This window comes from Pagrus pagrus (assembly GCF_965226575.1).
Source record: "Pagrus pagrus genome assembly, chromosome: 4".
Lineage (NCBI taxonomy): Eukaryota > Metazoa > Chordata > Actinopteri > Spariformes > Sparidae > Pagrus > Pagrus pagrus.
This window is the reverse complement of record NC_140188.1, coordinates 12899968-12920686: the sequence shown is the minus strand read 5'-3', so window position 1 is coordinate 12920686 and position 20719 is coordinate 12899968. Positions and strand designations below refer to the sequence as shown.

Sequence of the window (20719 nt, the reverse complement as noted above, 5' to 3'; positions counted from 1 at the left end):
GAAAACACAACATACATCAAATGACACTTCAGAGTGTGAGCTAGGAAGCAAGTCAACAACCTAGCTAGTTAGCCATTGTGTTGTTTGCTACTGTTTGTTCTGCCCACTCTTGATGGAGCCCACCAATTATTGATGTTTGTTGCACCCTCTCTTTAACAATGAAGACAACAGTGAGCCCACGCTACCTCTCGACATCATCCAACTCTGCCTTTTGTTATTGTTTTGATTCAAAGACCTCTAGCAGCAGACATTACACACTGTGTCTTTAACCCTACCATCATTTCATAACATTTTACGGCCTTGTAGAATCGTCCAATGTTGACATTCTTGTCTGGTGATGTGAAATCAAAACCATAATAAAATGTCTTAACTAAGCTCTGAAGCTTTGTTCTAGCCTTTGTCCTCTTCTTGCACATCTGATATGCTTTGTTTTGTGAACCTCTTTCCAGATGGAACTGGAGCGTGCTGGTGTCAAGTCCAAGATTAGCGGTTACCCTTCATGCCTGTAACATCGAGAGCAACACGGAGAAACCAAATCTCAACTGGTTTGGAATAAATCTGCATGTTAACATAGGAGGCACAGTTTGTTAGGATTGTTTTCATGTGTTCTTCATGCACACTATTACACGACAACAGAAAAGAACATCATTTGCATCAAAGACTGCCTTTCGCTCTGTAGAGGCAACTTTACCTTTATTCACCGGACACACTTTGAATGTTAACATGAGGTAAATGTGTGGAGCAGTCATCAAGAAAATCGGCTGGATTGGTACGTCCATTGACCAAGAATCATGACTTCTGTTTGTTTATTGGTTGGTGGTCTCTTGACCTAAATGTGTTCATTTGTTTACACAAAGGTGCACCTTGTATTTCAGTTTAGGTAGAGGAAACAAGCAATCTGACTGAATCACATTATGCATGCACAATGATTTTGTTTGTGATTTTATTTAGTTAAACCAGAAATAAGGGAAAAATAACACGAGTGCACTCGAAGGCAGAATAGCAACTGAATGTCTGTGAGGTGTCTTTCAAACCTTTGTAGCCTACCTTTCTATCTCTTAAGCACATGTCTTTAACCTTGCAGGCATCCCTGTAAAGTGCCATACATCTCAAAACACATGAATGGTATTGAAGCGGTGTTACAAAGTGTTACGCTCAACGATTCCCTTTAATACGTTTGTTTTCTCTCTTGGACAACATGTAGAGTCCGACGTTGTGACCTGTCATTACCACCACTCAGCCCAGTCGCAACAATAAAATGTTGGCATTGTGCATTTCTGCAAACCACAGATACCTTAAAATTGTACTTATCACATCAACATTTCGACAATATGCATACATGGCGGGTAGGGTTGTGGCGATATCCCATTTTTAAGGTTAATCGAGGAATGATAATTTAAATTTACCTCACTAGTGTTTTTAAAAATACATATAATTTAAGTTTATATCAAGTTTTATGTCTGTCCAGACATAATAGTAAAATTATAATGAAGCATTTGTTTAACTAAAAACCTTCTTTTTTTATTCCTTTAAATGTGCAATATGTTAGAATCTTAGTTTAAAGCGTGTAAAGATTCATTACAATTATCAGCACAATGTGAAGAAATGACAGTTTGGGCGTTATGTCAAAGTTGTCTTTGTCTTTGTATTGTATAAGCATGCTAACCAGATATGCCTGAGCCTGAACACCTCTTCTCCCACCGGTCCAAAGCTCCTATGCTTGTAATGTAAAGACACCAAGACTCCCGCAGTAGTCTGGCTAGCTGCACGGCTAACTGAGCTAACAAGCTAACGGCAGTCACCGTCAGTTGCAGTTACAATCCCATATTTGTTGTTTTTTACATATTGCACCCTTAAGGGTCATTGTTATTGATAATACTACTACTACTAATAATAATAATAATAATAAAAACAAAACGTGGTGTTTTTAACGGGCATCAAGACATTTTCCAGATTTTTTGAGGTTGACAAATGCAGGTACTTTATGCCAAAACATGACCTTTACCTAACCCTCACCAAACCAGACCTTAAAGGTTTTATTGATGACATTCAGCCACTAAATGTGGCATTCAGTCTCTCGTCCATTAATTCACATTGCAATACCACTATTGGACGAATCATCTCCCCCCTCAAGTGGTTGCCAGTTTGTGCACTAGCTAACGTTGCTAAGGCTAAGTAGAAGCTAGGGCCAACTGTCAGAATTCTTACACAGACATAAACAAAAAACATTTTTACCCGACAAACAATTTCGAATTATTGATTCACAAAAATTTCTTTAAGGAAAATAAATACTTTTCTTCAAGCTCTTTAGATGTTTTTTTTTTTTTTTTTCATTTTAAATGACTACATAAAAATATCAGTATGACCTTTGAGCGCAGCGTTGTCAAAGCATAAAAAACTGAAAACTGAAACATAAAGTTTCAACATATCCGTGATCTGCTGACATGAACAATGCCAACTTTTATTCTGGCGGGTGAGTTCCACCACTGCTGATTAGATTACCTTCCCCAAATTATCCTCTACTGAATAAATCACTTTTTTTTCTTTAAAGACAGGAAACAACTGGATCTGTGCTAGGACAGATCTCTCCATGATCATTAAGTCTACTGACTCCAAAAGTCAGATGAGTTGTGTGTGTGTGGGGGGGGGGGGGGGGATCTTGGCCAGCACGAGAGACCAAAGACTCTCCTAAAGGTGAAGATGTTGTGATGAATAGCTTTGAAACAACAGGGCGATCAGGTGGTATCCAAACTGCTGTGAGACGGAAGTCAAAATCGACGGTGCAACTGGTGATGGATATGTGATTTGTATGACATGATTTGTTTTTCATGTTTGTAAGGTTATGCATATTTTAAGGCAGATTGTTGAAGTAGATTCAGTGTAGTGTATATATAGTCCGACATATTTAAGAATATTTGTTTAATACGTCTACCTGAGAACTGTTTTCAGATAGTCAGCCAAAGTCTTTCTTGTGTCACTGTTACTAGATATTGTAGGTAGACTAGTGGGACGAAACTTTTTGAAACGTGTGGGCCGCTTCGTCGAGGCTCAAAGACAGATGGGGTGTAAAGAGTAGATCTCTAGAAACTCTTTGTTTTTGTTGTGTTTCTGGGTGTTCCTTCAGGCATATTTAATCGGTGGATAGTACAGGGAAAGTGGCAAGAATATAAACGATTGTATTACTCATCCAAAGCCTTAGAATGTACCATCGGGTCAGCACAATGCAACATGCCATTTTGAACCATCCAGTTGCCTAATCCACGCCATATTAACACACACACACAGAGCACTATGTAATGTCACTTTTTTTGTCAGTGTTTTCTTAACTTTTCTTGTAGTTTTTTTTTTTTTTTTTTCTTTAGATGAGGAGTGTTTTATTTTGTTTTGTTTGGATGATATTTTGATATTTAGTTCCGATTTTTAGTTTTGCTTATTATATTTATCTTTCTTATAATGAATATAAGGTCAAAAAAAAAAAAGTGTGTGTTTGCGTGTTCCTCATGCACAGTTTCCTGAAATTCCATGTAATGTTAATTTTAGTATGATTATGATTGTAAACTCGATATTTTCTACGTTATGCATATTGTTGAACTGTATGCATATTGTTCATTTCTCTAGTCTTTTTTGTGTTCTTTGAACAAAGATGTTTTATATGAGTATCTAACAGTGATGAAATAATAGAACAGAGAGGCTAAGTTGTCACTGTGGCAACCGTCGCCGATAACCGAGTAATATTTTAATGATTGTAAGGTTTGTAACTAGTCATATAAGAAAAAAAAAGACTATTATAAAAATCTAGTTCTTAGATGTTTAGAGTAAAGATGTTATTTTCTACTGTATCCATTTCAAATAGTAACTATTGTTTTAATATTTTTACTCTCCCTGGAAATTGGGCCATGTTGGAAAACAAGCTGCATATTTGATCACTTTTTCGGGGGACGTTGCTGGCGGGGTCAGGTGAACGTGGCGGGTGGAGGACCGATCTCTCACTCAGCCAACTGCAAACAACAAGGGTGGGGTGGGGGAATCTCGAGGCGACTAAGGTGATAAAGGTTGACTTTTTTGCACTTCTGTACATAGTCAAAAAAGAGAGAATCATGTATATTGAGATCTTATTTTGAATAAAAAAATAATGTCTATAATGACACGGAATTTTGCTAGGATAACAAAAAAAAATCTTATGAAAGGCTGAACAAAATTGCTTGCATCAAAAAGGGCACTGAGTTCTCACTCTCCGACCCCTTTCAGAAAAGGCCAAGTGTTGCTCTTCTTTTTCGTCAGCAGCTTGTAGTTTGCCAGGTAACCTTCCGGAGGAGGCGTCCACTATACCCTCCAGCGTAAGGGCCTGACTGGGTTTGTCTGGTCCCCTAACCGAGCCTGTACTCGCAGGTCTGTGTGTCATGGCCACGCCCTCCCAGGCCCAACCAATCACAACACGTCCTGTCTCTTTACTTTACTCAGAGAGGAATGCATGTTAAAGGAAATACATATACCGTTTAAAAAAAAAAAAATCACGACAATAATATTGAATAAGAAAACATGTTACACAGAAAGATGTATTTACAGTATACAATATTCTATCAATGTAATGGAATAAAATATATATAAAAAAATACAAAAATAGAATAGTGGTTTATTTAAAAAAAAAAGAAAAAAAAAGATTCCTGAAAATATACTCACTAAAGTTTTACCACTTGGAGAGTTAAAATACATGCAACACAAACACCATAGCTATAAGTATGTTCTTTATGTTAATGTAAGCTGTGCTTCTAGTAGATGAAACTGACCAAACAGGAATGTAGTTCAACATCAGGCAGGATTTAAGATTGAATTTCGTGGTTTGGTCATTAAGTCGTTAGTTTGAAATATTGTCCTGATCATCTTTGTCATCTCTCATCTCCTACAAGCACGCATGCTTACGTTTATGATATAATGTAAACTGAAGTTTATTTTTTTTTCATTTGTTGTTTGTTTTCTCTGCTTGTAGTGCTAATATGATGTATTCTGTCTTCTGCTGCAGTTTGTTTCTGCTTGTTTTACCGCTCCAGGCCCCCTGAAAGGATGTGTCATGTTCGCGCGCCCGGCCACCTCCTCTGGAAAGCACCTGTAGAGAAAAACTGTCACAGTCTAAAGCCATAAAATATAATCTCATCAGAATGAAATATGTGAGAAGAAACCAGAAAAGAAACAGAGGTAGGGACGTTGTATCTTCTGAAGCTGGTAGGAATGTGTTCGCTGGGGTTTTGTTAACTACAACATGGAAACTCTGAAGTCATGGATGTAGCTGATATAACCTGTGATGGGTGAAGAGAAAGAAAGAAAAGAGAAAAAAGTTCTTGACACATTCTTTCTCGGGGCCTGCATTGCTATATTTGATTCTTGCTGTTATGAATTAAAAAAAATGTAATAAAAATTTACAAACGAACTGAAGTTATGAAGAATCTGCGTGAGAGCCATTATTTCCTGTTTATGGGGGCTGTAGCTGAAGGTCGCTCTGTTTGATTAGAGAAGGAGCTCAACATTTTTGGAAAACACACATAAACTGTCTTGAAGACAGTTTGATGAGATGACTGAAACTACTCTCAAGTCTGCAAAATACAAATGAAGCTGCAGCCAGTTTGGTAGCTCCAGTTTAAAACAAGTCCCAAATAATTACTTCTTGGGCAGGTCAAGATGCCGCAGTTGCAGCTGTGTCGGTCTTTGTAAAAAGAAAAGGTATCGGTGCCTGTCTAATAATGATATTATAGGCCAATTCATGTAACTTGCTTGTCTGACGATTAATTGAATTTGTATATTTATTGATATTCTACAGAGGCCCTGAACGGTCAGGGGTCAAACTTATTATTTTTCTCAGTTTTCCCGTGATAACAAATTTGTTGTGTTTTACTCAAGGTCACGAGTAAATGATGTCTTTGTCAAGGAATAACAAATGTTGTTGGTTCTGAGATAATGACATGCTTTTCTCAAGATCTCAAGAAAACAAACTTTATGGCATTTTCACAAAAATAACGAGATAATCTGTCATGAGAAAACAACTTAATGAGATTCGTAAGAGTGGACCGTGACATACACAAACACTATCTGTGAGAGTTTCAAAGCAAACCATGCGACCTCTTTGTGAACTTTTGCCATTTCAATGTTTCACCTTTTGATTTGATATGTCACGATCCAGTCAGTTTGTTTCTTGTGTTTGTGGTGTCTTTTGTCCTATTTTCAGTGTTCTGTTTTCCCTCCCGTATTCTTGCACTCCTCACCAGCCTGATTTTCCCTCCACACACGTCTTGTATCTGTTTAATAAGCCCTGAGTTCTTCCCTAGTCTGCTTTCCCTCCACACCTGCACTGCAGCTCCCTCCTTGGTCCAGCCTTTTCCAGCCTATCAGCCCATGTTTGGAGTGTTTTTCCATTCATTACCCTCACCTGTGTTTCTCCACCTGCATCTCATCCCCTCGTTACGTTAGTCTGTATTTAAGTCCAGTCTTTTTGTTCAGTCTTTGTCGAGTCATTTGCTGAGTTTCCCTGTTCCAGCTGTTGGTCCCGTCTCGTGCATTTGGGTCAACCTTCTCTGCTTCAATGGGACAACGAGGGTATTTAACTACTGTAAAGGACGGGTGTACCAATGGTATCATTATGTAGTGCTTAAAAAACTTCACGATAAAACAAATATTTAGCTTGTTATCACAAGGGGGATAAAAATATTTGACCCGTGACCGTTCAGGGTTTCCATATATTAAGTGAAAATAAAGTAATCAAACATTTATTCATACATTTTTCTCAATCCAAAAGATATCCCCTCAAAACAGTAACTCAAGTCGACTCCAGTCACAATGACTCAAGTCTAAATCTCCACCGGTTAGCTTCGGGGGAAGGGAAACAGATAGCCTGCCTCTACCCTAACCCAAATAAAACCTGCAACAGCCTGATATAATTAATAAGTAAATGCATTATAAATTATCCTTAGCATAATACAACCATGTTTTGTAAAACAGTCACAAGTAAAATCAATAAAACCTCTAACCCAATAAATCAAGATTATCCTTTTCATTTCTGTGTCAGTCACAAGACTTTTTATCCTGTTAAAGTTCTGAGTCATCTCACATCTTTTGTCAAATACTATCTTTCTGTCACCTACAAGTTTGAGTAATTACATTTACTCACATCCAGTGAGCATAATGATATTACATTACAACTACATTGATCCAACATGTTACAGACACATTTTAAATGTTTCCATTTTGCACTCCGTGTCTCCGAATCAATATCATTGTTCATTAAAATCCTATTATAGATATCTCTCAGCTGATGCATCGAGTTGTCCTGCCCACTGGAGCTTCTAATTAGGAGCAAAGCTTTTTAATTGAGATAGAGATAAGTGCCTCATCTCTTTTAGAGAACACGTGCTGATACGCTGATCAGATCTGAATGGGACTCCATTTAGATGCAGTTTTCTTTCTTTCTTTTTTTTAAAGAAGCAAATTCAACCGGTTGACTTAATTATTTCAGCTAATGCAGCACTTACATACACTGTGGAGAGGTGCAAGGTTACCATCAGCATCTCGCCATTTAAAACGATATGAAACATCCTAAATTAAAGCTCATTGACTCAGATGTTTTTCAGCTAATGTGGCTGATTAGACCTCACAGGATGAAGTGCTGAGTCCTGAGGAGATGTCTAATTAGCTAAAATAATTGAACCACCTGCTCTGATTTGGAGGAGCTTTATATTTTGATGTATTGTTTATAGAAAACCACTATAATAAAAACCGTCCTGCTTGTGTGAAGATGTGATGCACCATGCGGCCACCAGATAGCACCATCTCTTTGCTAATTGGGGAGTTCAGCAGTGAAGGAATCTGGAGTCACCTGTTAGTCCATCACTGACACTGTGAAAATATCTGGATGTGTTTTCTATGAACATAAATATGAGATTATTGTTCATGATGCTTCGTCTGATGAAATAATGACCAGAATGGTTGGATGAAACTTGACCTCTGAAACTTCTGGACGCAGTGTGCTGATCAAAGTGGTTGCCAACACGCCGCACGAGCTTGTGTGGAAATGTTGACGAAGCCAGCGTTAACGGGAAGCTGCAGGCCATTATCCCTAATGCATTGTTTCCTTACTCACTGATTCCTGCATCAGATTATCTGCCTGAAAAAATCATTAAATCACCTTGAATTACAGAAAATTGTTGGACGACTGTGGTTTTGTTCCGGTGTTTCATTGTCACACTGGGCCTCCCTCTCCTCCCTCACTCCTCACTCCTTCCCCTTGTCTCTTTCCCTCCACATCTCTTTCCCTCCCAGCTTTTTGTCCTTCTCACTTCTCCCTCTCCCTTCCTCCATCTCTCTGTCCACAGGCGTTAGCGGCAGACTGTGTCGTGTGGAGACTTAATGAAGCAGTGCTGATCCAATAATGGCAACTTCTGTCGCCCGCCTCACAAACTATGATGTACGACCTAATGTCCGCAACGCGTCATGAATCTCACTTACCACTGGCCCCTCAACATGCCCGGTTTTTCAATTAGGCTCTTCTTAAAACAACAAAGAAAGGCTGAATAATGAGTGAGCGTGAAAGGATTGCATCCCCCCCGGCCAAGGGGGGAAAAAGAGTTGCACTGTGAGCACTCAGCCGTAAGTGTCCATTAATTCACAATAAATGTCATTCAATTAATTACTTCTCATGGGAGGGAAATACTGATGAATACAATAAAAATCAAACGAAACAGTGATGTGGGATGTCTGTTCGATTAGGCTTTTTTTTTTTTTTTTAGCTGATCCCATGATGGACTAATGATCTGAACTCATTATGGAGGAAATAATGAGAAAAGAGAGGAAGGAGGGAGAGGAAGAGAGCGTGAAACCGAGCGAAAGACAGACGCAAGTTGAAACGAAGATCGAAGACGAGTCTGCTGGCGGTCTTTAAAGGAGACGTTACGCTCATTTTCAGGCTCATAATTTTATATTGGGTTACTACGTGAATCGGTTTGCATGCTTTAGTGCTTCAAAGACACATCAGTTTTCTTACACACTACTGTATTCCCCCTCCGTCTGAAACGCTCTGTTTCAGCTCTGGTCTGGTCTGATTGGTCAACTCACACACGCCTGAGCCAACAGTGCTCACTTTGTCTCTTGTCAGCTCTTTTCTGTTTTCGACTTTCAGTTAGCTTCGCTTCTATCACAATTATAGGCATAAATTATGCAAATGTGTGACACGGCGACGTCATGTGATGTCACAAAGTCACAGAATTAAAGGCGGGACTCCTGACGTGGCGTTTCAGGAGCCTCGTCAGTGTGTTTTCTGTGCGAGAGAGGAGCTCCCGTTGCCGCGGACTGAAAATGAAAAAAGCATCATAGATCTCCTTTAAATTCATACTATACATGGCAGGAGGCACAATAGTGAGAGACGAGTGCGTAAAGACATAAAGATGATTTGTTTCCTTGAGATCAGACACAAACTGGCATCATAAGGCGTTTCATTTGCAAACAAATAGAGGCGGACGGGTAATTCAAGCCTCTTCCATGATGATCAAAAAATACAGACAGCTGTATGAGCATCTTCTTCACTTTTTTTGACACCTTTACCTCAAAGTGATCGCTTCTTTATTTTTATGCATCCTCCCCTGCTCGACATAAACCCCGTGGCTGTCTCTCCCTCTCTGTTATCTGTCTGCTGAGTCACCACTTGACTTTCACTGAGTGCTACTTGGAGCACAGCTCAAACATCCAATTTTCTCTAGGGTGTATGTGGGAGTGTGTGTGTGTGTTTGTGTGTGCGCATGCATCCAGGTGTATTTGATTACAGTAAGTGTGTGTGTGTGTGTGTGTGTGTGTTTACGGTAAGTGTCTGTGAGTGTTTTCCTCTGCTTGATGGAAAAAGAGAGTGGGAGCAGAAGCAGGTTAGTCTAATCTTCTCCTGGAAGGCCAGCGATTTATCGATCACTCCGGTTGAGGTCCATCACAGAGCGTAACGCCAAACGTCTGCCGAGCCGCCAGTAACAGGCCTGTGATGTGGCTGAGTTCTGAAGGAGTCATGTAGCTTAATCCCTTTCAGAAACATTCGGGCCTGTGTCAGTCCCATTCAGGCTTTGTTACCATTTTTTTTATGGTACACTAGCTTTGAAAGTTGAAGCCAACTGTCTACTGTTCTGTAAAAACAGTACATTTAGTAGTCGGACTCACCAGATGTAGACTGTGAGTATCAGGCAGCCATTGGTCAACCATTTAAGTCGGCATTCTCCTCCTTCCCTCACTGAAATGACAAGTAACCCAAACCTGGTGGCTAACGTTACAAAGGTAAACAAGTTTTAAGCTCTAGCTTTTTCTTTTGCAGGGATTTAGCCATCATAGTGCCAGGGTTGCCTCCCCACATGCACATTTTCTCACCAAAACAACTTCACCCTGACACGATCATGGAAGGGCACCATTGCAGCATCGTGGGCTCTGTGCCACCCAAGACGATTGTGATGGGTTTGAAGAAAAACAATACAAACCAGAGCATTTTTCCCCCTCATATACCAGAAGAGAATTGGTGCAGTCAGACCTTTCTCCAGCTCAGACAGGTCTGCCTATGACGGAGTACACATCTAGAGACAGTCCTCACTTTCAGACGTACTGTTGCACACGTGTTTGGGGCAAAAGGAGTCCCAGTCTGTATCTGAAACAGGCAGACTTTGGAGCCCTGATGGATTCGGCCAATGTGTGCGACACATGAACACCTATCTAAGTTGGTGTTGGTTGACACTGATTTGATGTACATCTTATACTGAGTGCACATCATTGTCCACTGTTTCACTGCTTCTTTTTTGGACCTGTTGCCGCCTCGATGTCCTCAATGTCGAACACTTTGCTGAAAGTTGTATGATCTTCGGCTTCGTAGAAATACCCTTGAGTACTGTAAATGCTTGCTAAGAACTGATTTAAGCCGTCCTCGAGCCATGAATGTATTATTTAGTATGATTTAGATATGGTGGTGCTGCTCAGGCTTGCTTCCAACTCGGCTCAGCTCTCCTCATGACAGCGAGAAATTCCACTGTCTCATAGATTCGGACATTTCTAGGACTAAAAATCTTAAACACCATTCCCAAGCACAAATTTGCAAATGAATTGGTGCCAAATAATTTTCTTTAATTTTAGCCTTGTATTCGTGGCACTGGGTTGGCATGTCTGTCCAGTTCAATAATTTAAAAGGGAGGTCAATTATGCAGCAAGTAGCTGAACTATCAGAACGCCGCATATCATTATCAGGCGTTTGGTGCTTCAGTGACAAAATTTGCAGTTTTTTTTGAATATTTTAGCTCTCGGATCGCGAGAGAAGAGCAAGTCGGGGGGGTGCATAACAACGCGAAGGGCGTTTTGCTGACAGAATATGGGTCATACAAAGAGGGCACTGAGGGCACAGCTGTACCCAGAGATGAACAGTGGCTATTCACATGGTGGCAGGATGTCCCCCGGCGTTACGTGTAACGCACAAAGAGGGGAATAAAGGAAAGACAGAGGAGGTCAGGGAAGGCACGACGTAGGTCCTATTAACATACTGTGCCATGTCCTTTATTGTGAGTTAATTGGCCTGTCATTTGTCGTTGCAGGACTGCGGCGCTATTTGAGGACGAATGAAGCAGCGGTGGGGGGAACTTGATGAGGAGAGAGACAAAGCCTAAAGAAAGATCCCACTGTGACACCAGAAGCCCACAGGAAGAAAGGGGGGAAAAAATCTGTTGTAACAGCTGTGGTGGAGGCTAAACTTCATCTTTGTGACAGGACTCTGTGGACAGCTAGGAGGATGAAGTGGAGTCACATGAGCGAGGAGCCAAAAAGGATTCAAATCAACTCCGTCACAGCGTCACCCTGCAGCCTGTGAAGGTGGGGAGGAGTGGCGAGGTGGGGATCACCCTTTCAGTCCACAGACAGACTATTTGAAGCTTTATTATAAATCTGCACTTCGGGGGAAGACTGAGTGTAAATCAGCATGCCGCTCGTGTCCGTGTGTGTTATGTGTAACACCCTTAATCCATCCCCCTCATTAATGAGTTTCCTCAACAGCTCCTGCTCTCTTTTCCTCCCGCACTTTTCCTTATCTCGTCCATCTCTGCCACCCGTGTTTAGCTCATAAAGCAGTCTGTTCACTGAGGCTATCGCCGAGCTATCGGCACCGTGGCAGTTGGCACCTAAATCACTGGTGGTGTAATTAATTCACGGTGATTTAGGAAGAGCAAGAGGAGCGTACTGCTGAGACAGGCAGTTTGGCATATAGGACCTATATGCAGATCTCTTCCACCATCTCGTCTCTAATGCTGGCATTATGTGCTGCATTACTACAGTTAAGAGTAATTAATTATTCCAGTGGTTCTGTAGTTGCCATTTTCCTGGAAAAGAAAGATCAGCTTTATCATAAATCACTGCTTCTTTACAAGGTTTTTTTGGTTCAGCATATGAACTTATTAGCTGTCTTGTTGAGAGTTAGATAAGAAGACTGCCCATTTAATATGACTCGGCTTAGCTTAGCATAAAGACTGGAAACAGTGAAACAGCCAGTGTGGCATAAGTAAAAAAAAATTGGGTTTTTTTGGTACTGATCAATGAGCTGTGGAGATGCTGGCAGGTGGACTGTTTACCTTTTGACAAAAGCAGGCTGTTTTATAAATGTGCACTGGTGTCTGTGTTGCTAGCCGTGGTGAAACAGCGGACTGCCAGCTGTACCTTCCCTGGTAAACACACCGACCTCTTCGGCTCACAGCTGTGTCTCTTGGCTAGGCAGAGTGGCCAGGCTGATTGTCTGCAGGGAGGGCTGCCCCTCCATACACGTCAAGTTTGGACACGGTTGGTTTCGGCAAGGCAGTGTTTGCTACCAGGCTGCTTGTGGAGGGGCAGCCCGCCCTGCCTGTCTGCTCTCTTTAACCCAGAGACAAACAGGAAACGGGAAATGTTTGTACCATTTATATAAAAGATAGCAATCACAGTATAGAAGATCTCACACAGCATCAAGCACGGGTTTTTCTGAGGCCTTATCAGGTTGAAGTTATCATTAAACAAGTTTGGAAAAGGGGAAATGGTGACATGCCGTTATATTTAATGACCTGTCTGTCTAATCTCTCTGCAGCTTCCTGCTCCTGTTCCCAGCCCTGCACCTAGCTTGTCGCTGTGACCTTCAGCTAGAGTGTATTCATGTAGGCAGCCAGACCTGAGGCAGGCAGTTTCTCATGAACTCATGTGTGAATAATTCACAATAGCACCATTACTCAAGACAGACACTTCATCACACGAGGACAAACAGCTGCTCAGGATGCTCTTATTTTTTTCTGAGTCACTGTTGGATTGACGCGGCACCGAGTCCTGTTTTCAAATTCATCACATTTGGACTAATCTGTGTTTTCCAAACTCGTACTAATTAGCCAATAATAACAGGCCAGTGGCTGAAACTAGAGAGGCAACGTGTTTGAAGTTGCACTGACTTCTTCCTTTCTGTCACCTTATTAGGCTTGGAAAATGGTGCTCGCCAGACCATACAGCTATCGAGTATGAAGTTCAAAAAGTAGCATATCTGTTCTGTGTTTTAATGTCTGAGAAAGGAGGAGGGGGTAACGACTGAAGAATGTGAGAAGGAGGAGGACTCAGAGATTAATCTCCTAAAAGTTAAGGGAGAAACATTGTATAATTCAATATTCGAAGCAGTTAAATCATTGAAGTTGTTTAAGAAGAGAAAAGTTATTACTAAACAATGTTCAGGCTATTTAAACATATTATATAGAGAGCCAGGATTTGACTTTACTTCAGTAACTCAGTGCAATATCTCATTGAACATTTCTTTCATGGGTCTGAGACGATTATTAAAACCTGCTCCAGGGGTTTACTATCCATATTAAGATAAATTAGCATATACTTTAATTGCTAGTACAAGTTTAATGCTGTTTTAACAAAGTTACAGTGACATATACACCAATCAGGCATAACATTATGACCACCTGCCTAATATTGTGAAGGTTCCCCTTGTGCAGCCAAAACAGCTCTGACCTGTCAAGACATAGACTTAAGACCTGTGAGGGTGTCCTGTGGTGTCTGGCACCAGGGTGTTTTATAGCGGATCCTCTGGGTCCTGTATATTGGGGGGTGGGGCTTCCATGGATCAGACCTGCTCCAGCACGTCTCACAGATGCTCGATCAGATTGGGATGTGGGGAATTTGGAGGAACGGTCAACACCTTGGGCCCTTTATTGTGTTCCTCGTGCTGTTCCTGAGCAGTGTTTGCGGTGTGTGTGGGCACATTGTCGTGCTGAGGGGCCACTGCCATCGGGGAGTGTTGTTGTGATGAGGGGGTGTACTTGGTCCACAATAGTGTTTGGATGGGTGGTGCGTGTCAAGTGGCATCACATGAATGCCAGCACCCAAGGTTTCCCAGCAGAACATCGCATTGTGATGAGATGATCAATGTTATTCACATCACCTGTCAGTGGCTTTAATGTTTTTTTTACCACCACAATTACCACCCCTAGAGCCAGTGATCTTAAAGATTCGTGTGGCTATCAAGACATATGTAGAGAACCACACAGTTTACTCTTCCTTAAAGTTGGTCCGAGGCTGGATCCTTACTCATTTGCCTTGTCAATGCGATGGAGGAGGTGGGGGGAGGTTTTCTCAGTTCTGAAACACAGCTTGAAAGTTCCCATTTCACGCCACAAGCTAACGGCGAGATATAGTTGAAAGTTCATCCCCGACATCAAATTATTTGCTTCAGTGCTACTCAGTTTGAACCTGGCTCTTAGCCCGCCTCTCCTCATCTTCAATTAAATGCCTCAGAACTCCCGGGGTGCGCCGCTGCCTTCCTGTCCTATTCTTTGCCTCCAATAACAAGAAAGGATGAATTGTTTGGTTCTTGGCGCTCCCTCCTCTCCCAGATGTAACACACTGTTGCTTCCTTTCTCTTCTCATATCTGTCAGTTTTGAGCTCTATATTCAGACAGTGCTTCCCTCACCCTCCCTCCCTCCGTCTCTGCTTCTCTTTCATTCATTCACCCTTTGGTCCCTCTCTCTGTCACTAACGCTTCCCGTTGTCACTTCTCTCTTCCCTCTATGTGCCGTCCCTTCATCTGCCTTTTAAGTCGCCCTCCCTCCCGCGCTTCATCCATCTCTCTCCCTCTCCTGTCGTGGTGCAGAATATTGATAAGCAGCAGTCTGACAAGAGGAGACCCTTAACTCCTGAAAAAACCTCCACATAACATCCCCTCCTTTTATTTCCCTTTCTTTCCCAGGCATCGACCGGAGACTCGTTTGAATTGGCAGGCTGCCTTGCGGCTGTCTTGTAAGCATGTCACATTGTAATTAAAACGTCATCAGTTCTTGTTTGTGTGCGACCACAACCATTATCCGTTTCTCTTTCTCGCCGTCCCATGGCACTGGTGTGCAATAAAAACACTCGCGTTAATTAAGCGGATTCAAACGAAAACATGTGAGCGACTCGCAGCTCTGGAATCCGGTTTATCTGCTGTGTGCATTTCTTGAGAAAAATGTGCAGGCGTAGTCTTTTACGCTGTTGTTACGTGTGCTGAAATGCTGAGAGAGAGATTGAAAAGTAAGTGAGTCAGTGTGTAAACTTGTTGCATCATGCCTGTCACCTTCTCATATTTCTGTCCTGCAGTCTGCCTCTCTTTCTTTTTTTTTTCTCCGTATCATGGCTGCAGCAACACTCCTTAGCGTGTTTAGACACGCTGGTTTACGCACCACTCAGGAGAGAGGTGATTTTTCGGCTCACGTTTTGGGCTTTGTCTCAGATACACCACTTTTTTTTTCGCCTCATCAGACTGCTCAGAAAATGCACAACCTCGCTCGCCTTCCACCGCGAACGTTCAGCAATTTTACGGTGGTTTGGTCGCCTAATGGGAAAAGTTTGACAAAGTCATTTTCTTGTCTCTTCTCCGCCTTCCTTTCATTTGTCTCTCATCATCGGGCCGTGTTCCATTAAGGATTTAGTGAATCAAAGCCGTTCTGATTACGGTTCACAGACAGGATGATAATGTTAACGCTGTAATGTACTACACTTTCAGGTGGGATCCATCTTTTTCTTATTTATCTTTTAGAGTAGGCACTTACATACTCGTACAAACAGAAACACAAACACAATTACAGCTCCTCTAAGCTACTACAGTTATGCTGGGTAAAAATGGAAGTCATCCAGGGAACATTTGATTAAAACCTTATTCAGTCTTGTATGGATACAGGCAATGTGTAGATCGATGTGGGGCTCTCCTGGAAGCATCATTATGTACATCCTGTACGCCTCGCCAAGCCCTTTAGTCTCCGGGAGTCAGTATTATCCTCTATATGGCCACACAAAAAGCTTTACGCTAATGTGCAACCATTAGCCTCGACTCTTTCACCCCCACTTTGCTCTAAACATCTCTGCATCCTTGTTTCCTCGCCTCTGAGCAACAAATGATTAAGTAACAGAGAACTCTCTCCATTAGAAAGCCGCTCTGTACCCTGCAATCCTTTCCATCCATCCCTTCACATTCCTCACGTTTGACATTTAAAACCACTCCACTTTGGAAATGTTTCATCATTTAACAAGACTCCTCTCGTAAATCAGGTTAAGTACGCAATTTCAGTCTGTTTTTACAGCCTCACCATTGCAAATTCAGTTTAAAAATGGGCTTGCTCCGTCATCCAAGTCGAAACTGTTGTTGCTCGGGCTAAATGGATTGGATTAAGTGAAAATGTGGTGGTTTAAATCAGCTTTTGAATAGTGCGAGTTAGTTCCCTTTCAAGACATAAGGATCGTTTTGGCTTAATTCATTTTATTTACTGTTATTCCATTGGTAACACACAGAAATGAAGCTTAGCGTCAGTTCATGCAGGACACAGAAGTCATACGCCCCAGCTGCAATCAGCTGACAGCCTGCCGATCGAATCATTGTTACCAATCAGAATCACACCAATCACAGCTATCCTCACCACGAGGCGGTCCATTTAAATACGGCTCCCTCCTCACTCATAACCGCTCCTACTCATAAGCTGCCACACACTGCTGCTGCTGCCGCCACCGACCCAGCCTCCATCTTTTTTTTTCTGCATTGTGCTCCCTGTTTAGGCTTAGCACTCTGCTTGGTCAATTCAGGGAGCGTCTAAGAGATCCCATTGTCATTGTAACATGTGTCTTGTCCGTCATTGCCTGCTCTTAAAAGAGAAAATTGTTTAAAGATACAATATGTAAGAATTGATCACTTGCTGAATTCATAGTCAACAAATAGGGGGCAGCATATCACCAGTGTAACCGCTAACTGCTGCCATTAGCTTGTTGGGTCAGATAGCCGTGCAGCTATCAGTCCGAAGCATAGACATATATACGTAGACGTCGCATTGAGTCGTACGTCGACGTCAGGATCAGAGATGGAGCTGTTCCTTCTGTCCTCTGTTTCCCAGCTCATCTCCAAAGGGTAGGTGTATCACTAGGCTGTAAGTCAATGCCACACTATGCTGAAAATGTTTTTTTCCTGTCTGAATGTGAAGGAATCAATTATGTTTTTTCTATTACACTGAGAAAATTTCAATATTTTATCCTTTACTTTAGCCTGTGGCTACCAGGACATCTTAGACCTCAAAGAAGGCTCAAGAGAGCCTCTCAGTGGACTGTTCACAGCTCGTTTAAGAGACCGAACCCCTGCCTGTGCCCAATGTTGTGACTACTGAGTACTAGCTATACCTCAAACAGCTTTGAGCATCATGATCCTGGTTATATTCAAACCTCTTGTCACCCCCACCCCCCACTCTGTCACTCTTTCAGACAGACTCAGTGAGGCGTCTATGTATAAATGTCTACGATCCGAAGTGTTTGTGTTGACACCGCCAGTGCAGGAGCTTTGGACCAGCCCAGGCCTTGTTAGCATGCTTAACATGCCATGTAACAATACATACACATAATATTGTCAAAACTGTTAATCCTTCACATTCAGTTGATATCTCTGAACCAAAATTCTTTCATATTGCACCTTTAAATCCAGTTGTCCAGTCGGCTGCTCCTCCTGTAGACTGAAAGGCACTGGCACTTCATAGCTATTTATTCAAGAAAGATGTGCGGATAGCAATTCTCTTTCTTCCCAGGACTCATTTATATTGATTTAAAATTTATAAATATTTGATTTGTATTAATAATTGATTTCCTAATGTCTACGCTGAATAAAAGCGCTTTAATATATTCTGCTGTGCGCTCTTCTGGCTGGTGTATTTTGAAATATCTATGTATAAGTCTCATTAATAAAGTTATTGTTTTGGATTGTCATAGTTTTTTTGTACAGGATTTATCAGCTAAATAACATTTTAAAACAACATATCGTCCCAGTGCACCCAACCAGAAAAAAAGAAAAGAGATGAAGTCAAAGTCAATGTTAACTTAATTGTCAATTAGATGTGCAGGACATACAGAGGACCCTCAGATCCCGGTGTTGGCATATAAAAGTGCTGCTGCTGTTGGACATGTGGAGGGGGATGGGAGGGGCGAGTCACAGTCAGACTCTTTAGAAGCAGATGGGAGAGAGTTGAGCATCCTGACAGCCTGATGTATGAAGCTGTTATACTGTCTGGCGCAGCAGGCTTGGAGGCTCCAGTATCTCCTACCAGATGGCTGGAGACTGAAGAGGCTGTGTGGAGGGATGGATGGGGTCACTTACAATGCTGGTGGTTTTGCAGACTAGGCGGTTGTTGTAAATGTCCAGGAGGTAGGGGAGTTAGGCACCAGTGATCTTGCCAGCCTTGTTCACTTTACACTGCAGGGTCTTGTGGTTTGATGCAGTGAGGCTCCCAAACCACACAGTGATGCACCTGGTCAGAAAGCTCTCACTGATGCCTAAGCAGATAGGTTCTTGGCTGGTGAGGCGGTGTTTTTAGCCCAAGTTCCCATGTTAATTTCCTGTAGTTCCCATAGTTTGATTCCTGTAGTTCAATTTATGATTGTAGCTGATTTGGCAAAGTGGTTTGACCTATGATTTGGAGCACAAATAAAGCCAAATAAAAGGTGCAGTGGTCTGAGGACCAGCCATGTTCGCCAGAACCAGCGCTTGGTCTGCTTTGTAAATGTGCTTTTGCCAATCCTAACAGATTCCAGTCTCTCAGTGAGAAAGTCTAGTATTCAGTTACCCAGTGAGTTGTTCAGGGCCAGCAGGTTCAGTTTCCTTATCAGCTGCTGAGGGATGATAGTATTGATTGCTGAACTGAAATCTATGAACAGACTTCTCACACAGGAGCCTTTTGCTTCCAGGTGGGTGAGGGCTAAGTGGAGGGCAGAGGAGATCCTCGGCGGAGGAGAGTTGGCATGGGGGGGTCCAGAGTGGGAGGAAGGAAGGATTTTATGTGGTGCGTGACTAGTTTCTTAACAGAGCAGTTGGTCAACCATGGCTTCCCTGCCTCCTCCTATTAATATAACTATTGTTTGATATTGTGTGTATTTTTTGAAAGAAGGGAACCAAGAAGAAAGCCCAGTGAACCCAACCCTTAAAGTACTTTCTCTTATAGTCAGACATGCTCTAAAACTCCATTGAACTAACGCAGCACTTTTTATTTTGATCTTGTCAAAAATGTGTCAAATTTATATTTATCCCCCAAACCCATTTGCGAATTAACTGAATTTACTCCAACTCGCTCCATTGGAGCATTCACTTCCTTAATTGGCACTAGACTTGCTGTCACTTCCTAGAAGCAACTCTCACCGTCTACTCTTACAAAACGGATTAAAAATATACTAATGTACGATTTGAAACTGGAAATATTAGACTTAATTGGAAATCACAAGAATTTAGGATTATTTGGGGGCCTTTTCTTCTCACACTTTATTAAACTCATTTTCTTTTCTTTTATCTCAACTGGTGCATCAGTGAACCTCTCTGCTGCCAAGCCCTCTTGATGCTCTCGATCCTTTCTAATAATCAGTGTCACTGGGATCTGTTAAGGGATAGTTGATGGCTCTGAATGGTGTGGGGCTTAATAAATGTGCCTAATAAATAGCTGAATGGACGATCTTGATGCATTGTGAGCATTGTGGTTTTCTGTAAATACACATTTTGTCTATTTTGTTTCACACATAACTCACACTGTAATTACATAAAACCTATAAAATCTCTGTAATGAACGTGCTGGCTTGCTGACACACTCATAAACTTTGTGGTCTGGTTGTTTGAGGTCCAGAAGGATCTCGTTTGGCTTTATATGGATGGTCTGAAGGGAGAGGAATGATGCAGGAAAATAAACAAGCGAATAAAAATAATACATCCAGTCGTTTGAAGGGAGGAACCAGACAGACTCATGGGTTACTAGGAGGCCTGCTAGAAATTAGAGTCAGTTACCATACCTTGGAACTGCTGATTCACTGCATCACGATTTACTAACAAGTGCTTCTTATTTCTTCTAACGAGGTGTCCGTGACCTATGAGGAAACTATGAACGGGGAGTGTGATGGCAAATTACTAAACTGGGATAAGTACAGGGAAAGGATTTTTTTGATCTGATTAATTTATGCAATCAGTTTAAAGTTTACAACATGGGCTGAATATTTAGGAAGAACTTTTGGCTCAACTCTTTCTTCATCATTCAGTCAACTCTGACTTCACCTTCACATTGTGATTCACATCACACTTGCCTTCCAAAAATGCACAAATATCAGCCGTACTTCGACTCACTCCACTGTAAAATCCTGGCTGAACGGTGGCCCCGGGAACTACATTACTGTGGTATTTACACAGAG

At 41.8% G+C, this 20719-nt stretch overlaps 1 protein-coding gene across 9 annotated transcripts in view; it reads left to right on the top strand.

The window, feature by feature from the left end:
• The window catches only part of LOC311256378 (muscleblind-like protein 1), a 153869-nt gene extending 148435 nt beyond the window's left edge, over positions 1-5434 (top strand). For all 9 annotated transcript variants that reach the window (XM_084351379.1, XM_084351382.1, XM_084351381.1 and 6 more), the window contains one exon: positions 450-5434. The gene's annotated coding sequence lies outside the window, so the exon portion shown is untranslated. The remainder of the gene's footprint in view (positions 1-449) is intronic.
• Positions 5435-20719: the final 15285 nt, after the last annotated feature.